We start from the raw sequence: 9,521 nt of genomic DNA, 5'->3' as shown, positions 1-9,521 counted from the left end.
TATCAAATAAAATCAATAATAAAACACACGTCCATATGGAAAATGAGATAATCAAGGGAGTGCATAACCGTTGCATTTGGCATCTCCCTAAACTAACCTTTTCAAATATTTTTAATAATTATTTTAATTATACATGGCATGAAAATCGGCCATTAGATGGCAAAAATCAATGGCTTGAGATTTGTTTTATGTTTTACAAATATTTGTTGTAAGGACCTGAATACATCCCTATATATATATATACATATATATATATATAAGACCCTATAGGGTATATATATATAAAGTTAAAAACTGAGAATTACATTCATTCTGCATTCATATCTAAAATCGTCGTTAATAACATCTAAAATGCATATTAATTAAAAAATAGTTTTAATTAAATTGTAATTTTAAAATTAAAATGGTATTTTTGTAAATATCTCCAAGCCTCCCGTTTTATAGATTTATAGATTAATTCATAATCAATTTTTATATTTCTAACATAGAAACTGTCGAATGAATTTAAAATTGTGCTTTCCAGAATTTCTTGAATTAAAGTGAAAGATTAATAGTTTTTCTTAATTGCATTTACCTCCTTTGCACAAAATTATTATTCAAAATGTCCCAAAACTCCCCTTTTATATATGTATAGATATAGATTACTCTCTCCCTCCCACAAATAATGTCACACTTTTCTTTTTAGTTTGTCCCACAAAAGATGTCACATTTCCAATTTTGAAAAAAGTTTTCTCTCACATAAATATAAAAATTATATTTTCTCTATTTAACCTATAAAATAAAACCTCCTAAAATCTCGTGCCGTCCCACAAATGTGACATCTTTTGTGGGACGGAGTATTAACTTTGGTAATGATTAGTACTTATGGAAGCAGCTAGCGTGACTTACGTGTTTCTACAAGAGCAACTGAGAAAAAGTAAAGAGCCGCTCTTTATTTGATGCAATCAAACTTATATAACATGATGGATCCAATTCCAATATCAACTTGCAGCTACTAAAAGCTCAAAATAAATATTGTAGATATGAAGGTTTTCATTCTGTCCTTCTTAGTTGTTGTGCTTGGATGCTGCATAAAGCAAGCTAATGCTTCAGTTCGAAGCTTAAGATTTGAAGTAAGTAAATAAATAAATTGATTTTCTTATTTTTTTAGCATTTCATTAGAGAAAAATTGGTCTAAATTTGAACTTGTTTCAGGTGGTAAATTCTGATCACACAAGGCTATGCACCAAAAAGCCATTGCTCACCGTAAACGGACAATTCCCGAGGCCAACCATATATGCCCAGAGGGGAGATCTTGTCACAGTCGATATTATTAATCATTCCGATCAAAATATAACAATTCACTGGTAAATACTATACCTCAAAATCTTATATATGCGGTAATGAAGCATTTGTGAAATTATATATACATTGTATGATTATATATAGGCATGGAGTAAAAATACCAAGATATCCATGGTCGGATGGAACTGATTATGTGACCCAATGCCCAATTCAACCCGGCACAAACTTTACCCAACGGATGATCCTCTCTGACGAAGAAGGCACATTGTGGTGGCACGCTCATAGCGATTGGTCGAGAAATTCGGCGTAATTGTCATCCTACCTCCGTCGAGGGAGAACTATCCTTTCCCCAAGCCTCATGCTCATGTTCCCATCATCATTGGTACAATGTCTCAATATCTTTATATGAATTCAATCTGTTGAGATATTCATATGTGAGGTGTCTCATGCTACAGGAGAGTGGTGGAAATCAAAGGTTGAAAGTGTGTTCAAGGAATTCGTCTCCGGTGGAGTTGATCCCGAAGAATCCAATGCTTTCCTCATTAACGGCCAACCAGGCGACTTGTATCCATGCTCTAAACAAGGTTAAATTTAGTGTCACAAGATCAAACCATATTGATCAATAATATACATTATAATAGTATTAATTAATTTATTTATGGTGCAGATACATACAAGTTGCAAGTGGAATATGGGAAAAGGTACCTAATTAAATTAATTAATGGTGTAATGGACACCATCATGTTCTTCAAAATTGGCAACCACAACTTTACCGTTGTCGGCACCGATGGCGCCTACACGAAACCGCTACATACCGTTTACGTAGCGATTTCGCCTGGTCAAACCCTAGATTTGCTTCTAGAGGCCAACCAGCCGCCAAGCCATTACTACATAGCGGCCAGAGTCTACGCCAGTGGCAGGGAATTCGTGACCATCCCCGCCACTTGAATAATCGAGTATGTCGGAAACTACACGCCACCTCCATCACCGCTGCTCCCATCCTTCCCTGAAGTCAACGACTCGGCTGCATCGATCGGCTTCACAGACACAGAGCAACTAAAAAGCCTAGGCAACAACGTTGACGTTCCTAAAGAAGTCGACGAAACCTTCTTCTACACTCTCACAGTGAACCAAGGGCCATGTAACAAATCTTCTTGCTTAGGATCCACAAGGCTGGTCGCGAGCGTCAACAACATGACGTTTTTGCTTCCGAGAAACGTCGACATTCTCACGGCTTATTACAAACAGATTAATGGAGTTTATACTACTGATTTCCCCGACTTCCCGCCGACATCTTTTAACTACGCGCAAGGCACGCCGGAGAAGAACGAGAGAGCGTCCGGGTTTGGAACAGGCGTTCGTATGTTGGAGTATAACACGACGGTGGAAGTGATTTTTCAAGGCACCAACTTCGGCGGTGGCGTTGAGCATCCTATGCATTTACACGGATACAGCTTCTACGTTGTCGGTTCCTGGTTAGGGAACTTCAACAGATTCCGGGATCCGGCCAACTATAACCTTGTCGACCCTCCGTTGATGGAAAACATTGCGGTGGCAAGAAACGGATGGACCGTTATAAGATTTAAGGCCAACAATCAGATAGAATACAGATTAAGGAAATTGAACAAGCTGCTAAGCATGATTAAGGAATTGGGCAACGTGGCAACATTTGGTTGTGGTCCTCATTGTACTATTTTCCAGCTAGCATAAATCTAGATCTTTCCTCTCATTGTATTTAATCTGATTACATCAATGAATGAAGCAAGCAATCATAAAACAATTATAATCCTTTCTTCTTTTATCTTTTCTGCTTAGCTCTCTCCTATAGGAGGCAATGGCAGAAATCTTAAATGAGCCAATCAATACCTCTAACCTCTATTCTTCACTACCACCACAGTATCCCACTCTCAACTATAATCACCCTCTCGGTGTCAAGCTCACTGATTCCAATTTTTTGATATGGCAGCAACAAATCCTAGCTATCGTCATAGGACATGATCTAGAAGGTTTCCTCACGGGTGAAGAGGAGGCACCTCCGCGATTGATTACAGATCCTGGATCTGGATCTAACATTGCGAATCCAAAATTTTTGGCATGGCGTCGGCAAGATCAGTTGCTCTCCGCTTGGATCCAGTCTTCGCTATCTGAGAGCGCCATGACCTTAGTTGTAGGTCTTAAATCTGCCAAAGATGTCTGGAAAGCCCTACAAACAAGCTTTGCGAGCCAATCTAGAGCAAAGATCATGCAATACAGAATGTATCTGCAGTCGCTAAAGAAGGAGTCGATGCCTATGCGTGACTACCTCAGCAAAATCAAGAATTGTGTTGATTTTCTCAATGCTGCAGGATGCAAAGTTACTGAAGAGGATCATATCCTTTATATTCTAACTGGCCTTGGTCCAGATTACAATCCTCTTGTGGTGACCATCTCCTCAAAAACTGAGGCATGGACGGTCCAAGATACCTGTGCACTTTTGCATAGTTTTGAAACCAGACTGGAGTCCACCATGTCTGGTGCAGGAAGTCTCGAAGGATCCCAGCCCTCCCTCAATTTAGCTCAAACTTCCAATCAGGGAGAAGTGATGGTGGGAGAGGGGGTTTCAGAGGGGGCAGGAGAGGTCGCGGTGGAAGAGGCTACTCAAATCGACCCTCTTGCCAGCTTTGTCACAAGCCTGGTCACATGGCTGAGAAATGTTGGTACAGATTTGATCAAAACTTCACCTCACCTCAGCCATACCAGCCACAGCCACAGAGACAGCCCCATCCCCATTTCCAACAAGCTGCATCTCCTCACTCCAGTTTTCACCCTCATCCAACAGCTCACTTAGCCCAAGCTCGTTGTACACCCTCTTACTCCCCACCATCATTTACCCCCCCCACCTGACTTCAGCTTTGATAATCAGTCTTCTTCCTCGTGGTATCCTGACTCAGGAGCCACAAATCATGTTTCTCATGATATGTCAAATCTGCAATCAGGATCAGAATACCTTGGTGGTAAGAAACTTCATCTTGGTAATGGATCTAAAGTTGATATTTCCCATGTTGGTCATTCTGTTCTTTATTCCTCTCCCTCAAATACCATGTCTAAATCTCTAATCCTCAAAGATCTGCTGCATGTTCCCTCAATTACAAAAAATCTCATTAGTGTGTCTCAATTTGCTAAAGACAATAGTGTATTCTTTGAATTTCACCCTCTGTCTTGTTTCGTGAAGGATCAGTCAACCAAGCAAGTCATCCTCAAGGGTATCCTTGATCAAGGTCTCTATCGTTTCACTCTTCACAAGCCTCCACATCCTCTCCACTCACACTCCAAGTCGGCTATCTCCCCTGTTTTTAACAAAAGCTCCAGTGGCTTACCCACTGTATGCTCAGCTGTAGTTCCTTCTACTTCAAACAAAGTTTTTACTGTTACTAGCTTAGAGTTGTGGCACAAGAGACTAGGCCATTGTGCCTTTGATGTAGTAGAAAAATCACTCAAAAGCTGTAACATCCACTTTAATTCAATGAAATCAAGTTTGTTGTGTCATCCTTGTTGCATTGCAAAATCTCATAGACTTCCTTACTCTCCCTCTTCTTCTACTTGTACTGCTCCTCTTTCCATAGTTCATAGTGATCTCTGGGGTCCCTCACCCATACTCTCCAGGAATGGTTTTTCCTATTATGTGACTTTTATTGATGAGTACAGCAGGTTTACTTGGCTATATTTGCTCAAGTCAAAAAGTGAACTCAGATACATTTTTCCTCAATTCAAGGCTCTTGCTGAAAAACAATTATCACATCAGATCAAGGTTTTGCAATCTGATTGGGGTGGGGAGTTCCAATCATTATCTGGTTTTCTTAAAGAGAATGGCATTCACCACAGAATATCTTGCCCCTACACACCTCAGCAAAATGGTCTTGCTGAGAGGAAGCACAGGCATATCATTGAGATGGGTCTTGCTATGATGGGGCAGGCTGCTCTCCCTTCATCATTCTGGGACGATGCATTTGTTACCGCGGTTTTTCTCATCAACAGAATCCCATCCAAGGTACTCAAATCCTTGACTCCTTATCAGATGTTGTTCAATGTTAAGCCAGATTACAGCATTCTACGAGTGTTTGGCTGCCTTTGTTACCCCCATCTTCGGCCTTACAATAAACATAAGTTACAGTACAGGTCTGATGCTGCTACATTCTTGGGGTACAGTAGCTCTCACAAGGGTTATAAGGTTTTACTTCCAAATGGTAAGGTTGTTGTTACAAGAGATGTCATCTTTGATGAGTCTCAATTTCCCCATAAAAACTCAGCCCCTATCCCTCCATGCAATGCCACACATCATCATACATCACCCTTAGTCACTCTTCCTATTTCCATATACACTCAACCTCCTTCCCAACATAATGCTCTACACCATCCCACTGAATATAACCCTTCCGCTCCAATTTATCCTTCACATAATGCTACTATTCCTCTTCAGGATCATAATCAACCATTCTCTCATCACACTGACCCACATGATCACATCAGTTCCTCTACTCAAGAACCACTCACTGATCCATCTCGTGTTTCTCCATCATCATCTTCCACTGGAGCACCCAATACTTCTCCACCTACATCCCCTGCCTCCACAACATCTCCTTCTCCCACAGAAAAGACCACCTCCACACATCCCATGGTCACCAGGGCAAAATCTGGTGTTTTCAAACCCAAATTACTTGTTGCAGTGGTTCCCTCATCCCTTATTCCGAAGTCTGCCTACTTAGCGTTACTCATTCCTGTTTGGAAGCAGGCCATGTTAGATGAATTCCTTGCTTTGCTCAAGAACCACACATGGACTTTATGTGAGTTACCTCCGGGAAAGAACCTTATAGGCTGCACATGGATTTTTAGAGTCAAGAGGCTGTCAGATGGTGCTATAGCTCGATACAAGGCTAGATTGGTTGCCCAAGGGTTTTCTCAACAAGCTGGTTTTGACTATTTTGAGACCTTCAGCCCTGTAGTCAAGCCTAACACCATCAGAATCATACTCAGTTTAGCCACCTCAGCCAGTTGGACTATCACTCATCTTGATGTCAACAATGCTTTCCTCCATGGTGATCTTAAGGAGGAGATTTACATGAAGCAGCCTCCGGGTTTTGAACAAGGTTCCCCCAACCTCGTTTGCAAGCTCAACAAGTCACTCTATGGCCTCAAACAAGCCTCGAGAGCATGGTTTTTCACTGTGCATACTGTGTTGGTATCTCTTGGCTTCTCTCAGTCTAAGGCAGATGCCTCGTTATTTTACAGATCTCAAAATGGCAAGGTTGTTTATCTACTGATCTATGTAGATGACATTTTAATTACTGGGAATTCTTCATCATGTGTTAAAGATGTTATTGATCAGCTGAGTTCTCATTTTTCCTTGAAAAATCTGGGTGAAGTGAAGAACTTCTTGGGAATTGAAGTTACCAAGACTGAACAGGGCATTCACTTGAATCAGACCACTTATATTAAGGAGCTCTTGGCCAAATTGAAAATGCAGGATGCTAAGGGAATTCCCACTCCCATGCTCTCTTCTCCTCAGCTAAGCAAATCGGTTGGTAATCCGACTCCTGATGGTAAACTCTACAGGAGTACAGTGGGCGCCTTGCAATATGCCACAATCTCTCGGCCTGATATAAGCTACAGTGTTAACAAAGTCAGCCAGTACATGGCCTCTCCTCTCGACACACACTGGAAAGCTGTGAAACGCATATTGCGCTACCTCGCTGGTACCATTGACTATGGACTTCATGTTCGTAGTTCTGATAATTTTATCAGTGCTTTTTGTGATTCGGATTGGGCATCTGATCTTGACGATAGAAAATCCGTCACTGGATATTGCACCTTCATTGGTTCAAATCTTGTTTCTTGGAGCTCTAAGAAGCAATCAGTGATATCTCGCTCCAGCACAGAGGCCGAGTATCGCAGCCTTGCGCACGTCGCTTCTGAAGTCACATGGATCATGTCGCTCCTCTCTGAAATCAACATGCTGCCGCCCAAGCCACCCACCATTTGGGTTGACAATTTGAGCGCTATATCCCTAGCCTCCAATCCTGTCCTCCATGCGCGCACCAAACACATCGAACTCGATGTGCACTTTGTTAGAGATAAAGTCCTTGCTAAGCAGCTAGATCTCCGTCACGTTCCCTCTGTTGATCAAGTAGCGGACATTCTCACCAAACCTCTCAGCCTCCAATTCTTCGCAAGATTGCGCAACAAACTCGGCATTTGCTCGCTATCTTCGCTCGAATTGCGGGGGCGTGATAGAATACAGATTAAGGAAATTGAACAAGCTGCTAAGCATGATTAAGGAATTGGGCAACGTGGCAACATTTGGTTGTGGTCCTCATTGTACTATTTTCCAGCTAGCATAAATCTAGATCTTTCCTCTCATTGTATTTAATCTGATTACATCAATGAATGAAGCAAGCAATCATAAAACAATTATAATCCTTTCTTCTTTTATCTTTTCCTCTTATGGCCTCTAGTGACTTAGCTTTCACAATCCAGGTATGTAGTGTAGGAACAGATGTGGGGTTTATAGACTAAATGCTGTTTTTTTTTTAATTGACTGGTCTTTTGAGATGAGTTCTGATATTTGGTCTGTAATACGTTGCAGGAGTATGGTACATGCATTGTCATTTCGAGCGGCATGTGAGCTGGGGAATGGAAATGGTGTTCATTGTCAAGGATGGGAAAATCCCACATGAGAAGATGCTGCCGCCTCCGCCGGATATGCCACGTTGTTGGGGCGGAGAAGACTCATCTCCACCTCTTGAATTTGGTGATCCTCATTCCACAATGGCGAAGAGAGATGAGGCTCAATGAATCTTTATTTATGATATACTACTATATGTTTATTTGTTTTACTTGTTAATTTTATCTAGATTTATTACGATATTATAATGACTATTCTTTATCTTGAATAATTGGGTTCTTGTCTTGTTTGAGGATGACGATCCATGGTTTCTCGATTGTGCTATATTCATGAAAATAAGGTTCATTTCAGTCCAAATCAATCAAATTTGTAATTTATGTACTTTCTTTAATTTGAGATATGTCAAAGGATTTGATATTGAAAAGCGAGTATTTATTACTCCCTCCGTCCGGCTAAGATGACAGATTGCTTAGCCGGCACGGGATTTTAAGAGTTATTGGTTAAAATGTTTAATTGGAGAGAGAGAATGTGGGTGTAAGTATTAAAGTAGAGAGATAAAGAAAGATGTATATTTAATAGGAGTGAGAAAAAATGGTTGAGTGTATTAATTGGAGAGAGAAAGTTACCAAAAAAGGAAATGTGTTATCTTAGTTGGGACAAACTAAAAAGGAAAACGTGTCATCTTAAGCGAGACGGAGGGAGTAGTATTTATGGATTAAGAGAGAGGTGATCAAGGCTATATTTATGGTTGATTACATATATATTTGAAAACCGGTATTTAGTTTTTTAGCACCAATCTGCGAATACTACATGTGCTCGTAGTTTTGCAAATACTTTGCGTGCCTATGGCAAGCACATTAGCAAACACTATTATTGTCAAACTTTGTTCAGCGAAACATGGGATTTAGCAAGCACCGCTTTGCTCGTAGAAGATGGCACTAAGCCATGACACGAAAGTTAGTGAGCACGGAATGTGCATGCTAACCTGCGCTCGTTATGAAGGACGACAGGGTGCACTCATTTTTTACTAGTAATACTCCCTCCGTCCCCCATTAAGAGTCACTTTTCCATTTCGGTCCGTCCCCAATTAAGAGTCACACTTCATTTTTACCATAAATAGTAAGTAGGTCCCACATTCCACTAATTCAATTCACTCTCATTTTATTATAAAATCAATATAAAAAAATGGGTCTCACATCCCACTAACTTTTTCAACCAACTTTTCTTTGCATTTCTTAAAATCCGTGTTCGGTCAAAGAGTGACTCCTAATAGGGGACGGAGGGAGTAATTTATAATCCATCTGACTAAACGTACATAAAATTAGGTGTACAAACAAGTTTTGTTTATGTTACTACTATCTTTTATGTTATCTATTGATGAGTAACACTGCGTCCATGTTTGGTTGACGTAAAGTGACAAGGAAAATGATTCCTGGAAAAATGAATCCTGGGATTATGATTCCTAGTAACTTTACTTTCCAGTGTTTAGAAAAATATCAAGATTTTAAATTTATATTTAATTTAAACACCAAATTAAAAATATACTTATTATTATTTTATTTATAAAAAGAATAATATT

General features: G+C 40.2%; 1 pseudogene; it reads left to right on the top strand.

Annotated features, from left to right (window-relative positions):
- The first annotated feature begins 1,022 nt into the window (after window positions 1–1,022).
- On the top strand, window positions 1,023–8,124 carry LOC148933863 (laccase-14-like; annotated as a pseudogene).
- Window positions 8,125–9,521: the final 1,397 nt, after the last annotated feature.

The sequence above is a fragment of the Salvia hispanica genome, chromosome 1 (assembly GCF_029641045.1).
Source record: "Salvia hispanica isolate PSC_SH4W2 chromosome 1, Shi_PSC_v1, whole genome shotgun sequence".
Taxonomy (NCBI): domain Eukaryota; kingdom Viridiplantae; phylum Streptophyta; class Magnoliopsida; order Lamiales; family Lamiaceae; genus Salvia; species Salvia hispanica.
The sequence above is the reverse complement of the archived record's forward strand: the minus strand, read 5'-3'. Positions and strand labels throughout refer to the sequence as shown.